Here is a 7,397-nt window from a genome sequence, read left to right on the forward strand (position 1 = left end):
CATCAATAGTGACTCCAAGATCCTTTTCTGCCTCTGCACTGACGAGAAGGGAGTTCCCCAGCCTGTAGGTCTGGTGCTGGTTCTTCCTCCCCAGGTGCAGCACCTTGCACTTGTCTGTATTGAAACCCATCCTGTTCTCATCCGCCCACCCCTGTAACCTGTCTAGATCTAATTGTAGCCTGTCCCTCTCCTCCAATGTGCCACTTCTCCCCACATCTTAGTGTCATCTGCGAATTTGAACGAGGTGGTTTTCACCCCCTCGTCCAAGTCGCTGATGAAGATGTTGAACAGTGCGGGCCCGAGGACTGAGTCCTGGGGGACCCCACTGCCCACATCCCTCCAGGTCGAAAACGACCCGTCCACCACCACTCTCTGGGTGCGGCCCTCCAACAATTGGCAACCAGTCTGACTGTGTAGGCATCGACACAACAGTAGCCTCATTTTTTAATGATTGTTCCTTTGCTTTCAACTTCCAGTGAGTTCCTGTATCAAGAAGCAAAATATTAAGCAGCCTGTGAATTTCCTCTGCCTTTTGGGGAGTATGGAGAGAAACAAAGTGCCACGTATGGGAATGACCTTTTTGCTGAGAGAGGCTTGCAACTGGGCTTCCCAGAAGTGGCTTCTATTTAATACAAATTACTCCATTAGCTGTTGGGCTACAGCTGCCCCTCCTAATCATTGCCTGCTGTGCCACTGCTGCATGGCTGGAAAGCTCTCAGAAGGGAGACACAGAAAACCTGGCTAAACCAGGGAATCTGTGCTTTTTCCCCCCTTGCTAACACCTTTTCAGTGCGTCAATGTATATAAACTAGATTCAAATTGTGGCCTACTAGAAAAAGACCTGGAAATGATGGGATGAGATTTGCTTTAACATATGTGAGACTCTTCCACAACTTCACTTTCCAAACTCTTCATTACTGGGGAGTAGGGACTACTAAGTAGATAGAGCAGACTCTTTAGCCCCTGAGACGACAAATAAATTAGCAGAAAGAGGAAGGGTACTTCGGAGGTATTCACTTCGAAGGTATCAGACAACTTGAAGGCAGAATGTTTTTATGAACATTTTGCTTCTCTAGTCATGTGCCTTCTCTCTCTTTTGCACAGCTTCAGATTCAGCACCTGCACCAGATGACACACATCACAGGATTACGTGCAAAACATCTGCAGAACTGGATCCTTTCCAGATGTTGAAGGCTTTGGTGAACAGCCTTTCTGTGCTGCTTATTTGTAGACACAAGTCCTAGCAGCTGCCTCTTGGTACCTCATCATTATTTTGCAGAGTTGAAATACTTTTTAAAACACAGAGTAAATTACTTAAGAAATAAATGTATATGAGATTTTAAATGATAAAAAAAATAGTTTGAATTACAAAATGTTGTTTGATACTTCAGGTCATGCTCCTCTTTTTCTTTCCATGAGTGATGTAAATTTATAAGCACCTTGAGGTAATAAAGGGATTTCTATGCATATATCAACTCTTAAAGATGAAAACTGTTAAATGCCATGCTGAGAATAGCTTTTCTCAATAATTATCTATGAGCATATAAAACTTTGAATTCGATTGCCCAGTGAAATGTGGCCTCCATTCTGAATACCTCATTCTGTCATGTGAAATTAAATGAAATACAGTGGCTGTTTTGACTATGTAAAGACATGGTTTTCTCTCTAAAGGCCACATGATAAGTAATAAGAGCAGATTTAAATCAAATTGAGCTATTCTTGTTCTGCAGCAGTATTTGCTGCTGTGGAGGTGTTTGTAAGACTCCACAGGCTGCTACACATTCAGCTGTGGCTTAACAACTGAACTGCTGCTTTCCTTTCTGGCAAAGGTGATTTGCTTTTAAATTACTTAGCTGTCACCAAAAGTCCTGGTCGCAGCAGGTCTCTGATCAGAGCAGTAAGGGCGTATTTAGAGTGGGCCTCAGCCTCAGGCAGGTCAAGCTATGCACTTCTCCCAAGGGGCTATCTGCGTGGCTGAGGTCAAGGAGGCCACTCGTCTCTCCTCCAGCTCTGTCAGTTCTGTTGTTATGCCCGGTCCCTTATCCTCTCCTATGACCCTTCAGTCAGTAAAATTCTTGTTTAAGTTCTCTTTTGGCTGCAAAAGATGCTCAATCCATGGATGCATTTAGCTGCTTGACAGGCTGGAGTTTCATTTCTTTTCTCACCCTACTTGCCCTCTCTTTTGTCTGTTGCTTTCCAATACAGTTACCTGTCTGGCCCCAGATGTTTCATGCTCCTTAAAAGGTTGGAAGGCTATCTGTTCACAATCTGAATCCAAGGCTTCAGTTAAGGGCAGTGATTCTCATCCCAGGTGCCGAGAGATCCTCCTCAAGGTATTGCGAGATTCTGCTCGCTCTTGGGTATGCAAACACTATGCAGGATTCACAAGATAAATGCAGAGGTTTCAAATAGGAATCCTTAGTGTCAAAAGCATTCCGACTTGCTGTGGTCTTTCTGAGCTCTCTGCAACAAAAGAATTGCTCTATTATTTTCTGTAGTCTAGACATGAGTGAAAGCTAGGAGCTGGCATCTTCTGAGGGATGCATTGAGTCTTGTGAGGGTTCACTTTAGTCTAAAAAGGTTGAGAACCACTGGTGTAGGTTCTCCTTTTCTATAGTTTATCTTGGAGCTTGCTTTTGTAACAAAAGGTAAGAAGTGCCTGGCTGAGTGCAGACAGGTAGAAGTGAAGTCAGCCCACAGATGAGTAATCAGAATAGCTTAGCAGTTCTTGAAGATAAAAAGTCTTTTGAAACAGACACAATTCATTGTGTCTATTTTTTGTCTACAGTTATTAAACATCACGTTTGGGAATATGATTTATTGATCAGAGCCCTACATTCACTAGTTCTCCTCTTGTTTGTACCACTTGGTTGCTGGGTGATGATTGGTCCCTACAAAACAGGCCTAATACCTGTTTCCTAAGGGTTCTGGAGGCTTAATATATGTTAAGTTTCTTGACGTCTCCAGCATATCTCCAAAGTGCATTTTATTGTTGCTCATGGTGAAAAGCAAGCTTTCTGGACATTTGCCCATATATAAACTGACTTGTTTCTGAATAACTTTCCTGACTGAACTGGGTGAACAGCTCTCTACTTCAGTCCTTGTAGACTGCTTCAGTTCAGAAAACTGTGCTAAAGTGCAGTGATGGCAAAGAAGAAAGTGAAGGGAAACAGAATTCTAACTGAAGCTATTAAATTTTATTTAAAGTTATTAGAGAGGGAGAAAAAAAGTTAATTTGATGGAGAGATTGAATGGAATAGGACAACTCTGGCTTTTATGATGAAAAAGAGGGAATGGGATCAAGTCTTTCCTAAAAAGAGGTCTACAAAATTAAAAAAGTGAAAGCTTTTTATGTACATAACCTCAAGCCGCGCTGCTTTCTGTTTTCTTTGGTGTGAGTCTATAGAGGTCCAGCACTGGACTCTGAGATCAATTCATCAGCACCAGTAATCCCTATTAAAAGGCTTAAGAACTCTGTCAGCCTCACTTCCTGAAATTGAGTTCTCTCGCTAAAGTCATAACCTATTTGGATGTCCTTAAGATACCATAATGATCAAATGTCAGCAAGGGGGAAGGAGTAATGACAGCTTTGAAATGTATATTATCTTGGCCTGGGATGGAAAAGAAGCCCATGTGTTTCTTCAGTAGGAAATATAGCATGTTATTGTGCTGTACACACTGCACTATGCCAAGTAACGTGGTCTTCTGCATGCATACTAGGGACTAAGAATACCTTTATATGGTTTAGAACTACATTGGACTATTTTCCTTTGGTGGTTTCATTTTTTCATTTGATGATGTATTCTCCTCCATCACTGGCAATTTGTATTTCAACAATGAGCTCCTCAACCAGCGAAACACGTTTCTGATTCGAGTGATATTTTGATATTTTTGTTACAATAATGTGGTGATACTGATTTTAATTTTAATGGTGGCTATTTTAATATTATTTCAGTTACTTTTATCCCCAAAACCTTTTCAATAGCTTATGTAAACTCAGATTGTCTCAAAAAAAAGTTTATTCCATACGAAGTCATATGGCTTTAATCAACTATTGTGTTAAAAAGGCCCATCAATTCTCAGCTGTGGTTGCTAGGCTGATCACTATCTCCTTAGTGTTTGGACTCTTGCTTTTTACTGTCTAAATCAGAAGGAACACATGGAACAAGGAATGCTATCTTCTAACAGGATCTGACTTTCCTATATTAGGTCTGTTTTGCCAATGGGTAGGGCTGGAAGAAATTTGAGGGCAGAAATAGATTGATCTGTGTCAAGTTGTGCACTGTTATACAGTACACACAGATGACAGCAAAGATGCTATAAATCCACCAGAGATACAGTATACTATTTAAAATGAGGACAGGAAAATGGACGTCGCTACAGAAGACGGAAAGAACAGGTAGATCTTCCTGTTGCAACCATTCAACTCAATGTTGTCCTAGAACGCTGCCTGAAACAAATGGTGCTAGAGAAGGTCCATGGCATGAAAACATAAACCTTTCTGTGCTAATGACACTGGTATAGCAGTCTTAAGCATTTGTAATATAACAACTAGGGCATCTTGCTGACCAAGCCCCATGAATGCTTGTAATTGAATTTTGTATGTGTGACATTTAGTGCCAGTTTTATCATTCTTCAGGAATGATGAAACAGAATGTAACTGTTTATGCTGCTATTCTCTTGGACCCAATACCCAAGTATTTAGCTATTTTTGCTGGTGTACAACTGCCTTAGCTCTGGCCCATCTCTCTTTCCAAAAATTGTCTTCAAGAATGCAGATCCTGAAACAGCTAAACCAAGTTTCTTTGCAACAGTAAAGATGCCTGTGAATTTCCCATCCTACAAGGCCTTAATGTTGTTCTCTCTATGCCATGACTACTCTGTGGATGATTTTTATATCTTGCAGAGCACAAAGACTGCTCCAGCTCATTTTAGGCCATTTTGCCCTCTATTCATCTCCAGGACTGGGGGTGCGCCACCAGCAGTAAACAGTGTTCAAGTTGTGCCCTCAGTTGAATGATAGGTTCTAAATCTCTAGTTTTCCCTCAGTAGGATGCACCTAAAATGCCAATTTTTTTCCAGCATTAGAGTGAGTCAATCAAAATGCAACTTTTATCCAATCCACTTATAACCTATTTAGTATAAATTGCATCTCTATGTAACTTGCAGAGCTCTCTTTTCTGTAACAAAAGTTGTTTTATTTCAGAGGTATGATTTTAGAGAACAGGCTGTATACAATATGTTGTTTTTTAAGGGGCTGCTGGCCTCAACTAAAAGCATTTTGTTTTGTTTTTTAATAAAGCCATAAAGTGTCAGAAGTGGGCTTTTACAGAAGCCAGATGACAACCTGTCTGAGTAAGACCATGGCATCTGCACTGACACTATCTGTGTCTGGAGAAGATAAACGTTATTGCATTCTTTTCTAATATGTAATGTTATTAAAAATAGGTTAGTCACAAGGACACCTTATCAGAATTCCTGCTCCAACCCTAACCATCCATTTGAGAAATAGTGACCAACATTAACCTTTCTAAATGTAGCCTTGTGGGGAAAAGGGCCTTTGTTTGTCATCGTTACCAAATTTAATCAAGGAATAGAGGCAGCATCTATTCCTGTCTGTATTAATACAAAAGAGAAAAGACCTGGGAAGGGCAAGAATAACAGAAGTGCTGTGACCATCCGTGTCAGAATTGCATGGAATACAAATCTATTGTGCTTGACTTGTTTGTTACTCATACTGCATTCAAGTGACAGAAACCTTGAAAAGATATTGGCATCAGCTGTGTAGAAACAGCTGTTTGCATGCCCCTTTGCTAGGAGAAAATTCTTGGGTGGAGGAGTTGGGAGATGTTGCCACAGTTGCGTAACTGGAATTAAATGAATGGGTGGTACCAAGAAATGTTAAAGTTTCTGTAAAAAGCCCTTTTTGAACCAAGAAGTTGTCAGCATCAAATTCTGTATTTGAAAATACAACTGCTATTAGACTATGAAAGGAGATATGGGGAAGTGTGCAAGATGTCCCATGCCCATGAATGATAAGAAATAGAGCATTTCTGGTTTGGGGAGGCTCCTGAAGCATTAACTGAGAAGATAAATGCAATGTGCCTGTTCTTGAATTGCAATATTAGGAGCTTCTGATCAAGTTTTGCAGAGCCAGTCATTCAGTTAAATGATCTAAATTCAAAGAATGAAATTTGGTTATGGTAAGCAAAATGTGAAAAAAAAAAATACCATGAAGTGTTGGAATAAATCTTGGAGGCCAGAGAGTAACTGAGCCGGAGACTGAGAGCACTGCTGATTTAATGGATATGTGAAAAATATAGCTGCCTTGGTAGTTTGGTCCGTATGGGACTTACAGCACCTGGCTGACATGCACATCCCCTTTGCAGAAGCCAAACTGAAAAGGCTATTGAAACTTTTTCCTCCACCTCTTATAAATACCCATCGCTTTCTCCATAGCTCTTTTCATCCAAATGAATAAAACCATCTTTCCTACTATGGGAAATGGTTTCTCTATCACTTGGGAACCTTCCCAGAATACTAAGAATATCTTGTCAGTAAAACACCCAGATTCTTCAAACACATGAGTAGCTTTTCTTTTTTGTTTAGTTGTGCGACAAGCTTATGTCTCTTCAGGAGATCCCTTTGTTTATGTAACCCATCATTGCCTGGTCCAGCATAACAGCAGCTAAAAGACCAGATGTAGCACATATTTTTATGTCTGTCTGCTTATAAATTAAAACAACTTTCCTTATGTGTATATGGGAATACAACGCTGGATGCTAGCTTGTTTATTTTAACTCCTGGATTTCAGTTTTCTACAGCTTAATATACTTAGCCTGACTAAAATTATTGTCAATATTTATATTCTACTTGATTTATGTGTAGCATGATATTAGAACAGAAAGCCACCCATATATCTTGCTGTGTTGAAGAGCCAAAATACCTTGGATATTTCAGTGTCTTCAATATATTTCAGTTCATTGAACTATTTATGGGATGAAGCAAAATGAGATCTGAGCATTTGATTGCATTTCTGCCATGTCAAGATTGGGTTTAGCATAAAAGGGGTAAATCTCATGTTGGTTGTGTCTTATGTATGGACCTTCTTAAACATAAGGCTCCCTGTGCATATATTTTCTATGCTACTAAGTATGGTGCCTGTTTTATTTACTATCAGTTGTTTAATTTCTCATAACTGAAGTGTGTTTTTGACCTTCTTCATTGTCCTGCTTTTTTCATAGATGATGGGAAATTCCCAGGTCCTGGGCCTCAGCTTGGACTCTGGCACCATGCAAAGAAGAAAGAAGATTGTTTTATGTTTAAGGAAGACTCAGGAGATGTGATTTGAGTTCATGGCTATCCGAAGGCAGTATTGTCTTATGGTCTCCACATGT

The sequence above is a fragment of the Gavialis gangeticus genome, unplaced genomic scaffold (assembly GCF_001723915.1).
Source record: "Gavialis gangeticus isolate Ggan-Ray unplaced genomic scaffold, GavGan_comp1, whole genome shotgun sequence".
Lineage (NCBI taxonomy): Eukaryota > Metazoa > Chordata > Crocodylia > Gavialidae > Gavialis > Gavialis gangeticus.